Here is a 1,207-nt window from a genome sequence, read left to right on the forward strand (position 1 = left end):
AAAAAACCAAAGACCTATAAAATGCTCTACAGCTTTACATTTTAGGATTTTATTGATAATTTTCTAAGCACAAAAAAGTTTGATATCAATGAGCATATCCCATTTTTGATGGCTCATTTTGCCATGTTTCTTAGTGGGATGTGTCAAGAAAAATGGGGCTTGTGAATTTATTTGCAAAGCTATGTGATTGGTTATGTTTGGTTTTAACCTTGTAGGTTCTCAAAGGTTTATTCCATAGTTTCTGAAGTTGTCAGCTCACTGTCTCTGATTTCTTAGAATGACAACCAAACACCAGTATGTTAGATGTATTCTTTTATTCTTGCTCAGTGGACTGAAGTCAATGAATAAGGTTCTTTCAGAATTACTGATTCAAAAGCTATAGCTTTCTCTTCTGGTTACAGGCTAAGGTCTTCATCAGAATGCTTTGCAGTAATATAAGGATAAATCCATTACAGTGTTTTGTAGATCAGTTAATATCCCTATATTTTATCCCTATATATAATATCCCTCTTGGGATCTTCTTGTCACTCCAGAAATACAGATGAGGTCTGCCACTCAATAACTTGATGACATTAGTACTGCCATCAAGTTAGTACCTTGTGCACTGATGTTCACTAGAACCTCGTACGTCTGTGGGTGTTATGTGACAGGCCATTGAATAAATACACTTCAAGAAACCCTGTTGTCCTGGCTAGAGGCAGGGCCACTCTAGACCTGGTTATTTATTAAGCACTTTTTTTGAATAAAAGTCATCATCAAACTCAGAAATAAGATAAAAAATATGTAGATACTTATGATTTTGTGTGTCATTCTTGCACAGGGACCATGGTAATCTTCTCTGCATCATTCCTATTTTAGTATACATTTTAGTCGCTAAAGTGAGCACGGCGTTAGGCACTCTCACTATAATTAATTATTTTGTACACATGAATTTGAGCCCACAAGAAGTTATCATAGAGTCATATGCATATCATAGGGAGGTATACATTGAAGTGCTTTTGTATCCCATGCAAGACTGGATTATTGTGAGTATAACCATAAGAAGAATTAGCCTACCTAGAATATAACTGGACATAGAATTCATATAATTGATCATATGGTATCAGAAAATCTGTATCATGCTTTTGTCCTTCTCTTATTCACTGAAGATACAATCCTATATACAGCTATCTATCTCTGATTTTGTAGGCTGCCTTGTACGGCCACA

The 1,207-nt window shown here is 35.3% G+C and overlaps 1 non-coding gene across 1 annotated transcript; it reads right to left on the minus strand.

Moving 5' to 3' along the window:
• Nucleotides 1-775: 775 nt before the first annotated feature.
• On the minus strand, nt 776-880 carry LOC116216522. Its single transcript, XR_004159415.1, has one exon. It is a non-coding gene; the product is annotated as a U6 spliceosomal RNA (small nuclear RNA).
• Nucleotides 881-1,207: the final 327 nt, after the last annotated feature.

This window comes from Meleagris gallopavo, chromosome 3, assembly GCF_000146605.3.
Source record: "Meleagris gallopavo isolate NT-WF06-2002-E0010 breed Aviagen turkey brand Nicholas breeding stock chromosome 3, Turkey_5.1, whole genome shotgun sequence".
Taxonomy (NCBI): Eukaryota; Metazoa; Chordata; class Aves; order Galliformes; family Phasianidae; genus Meleagris; species Meleagris gallopavo.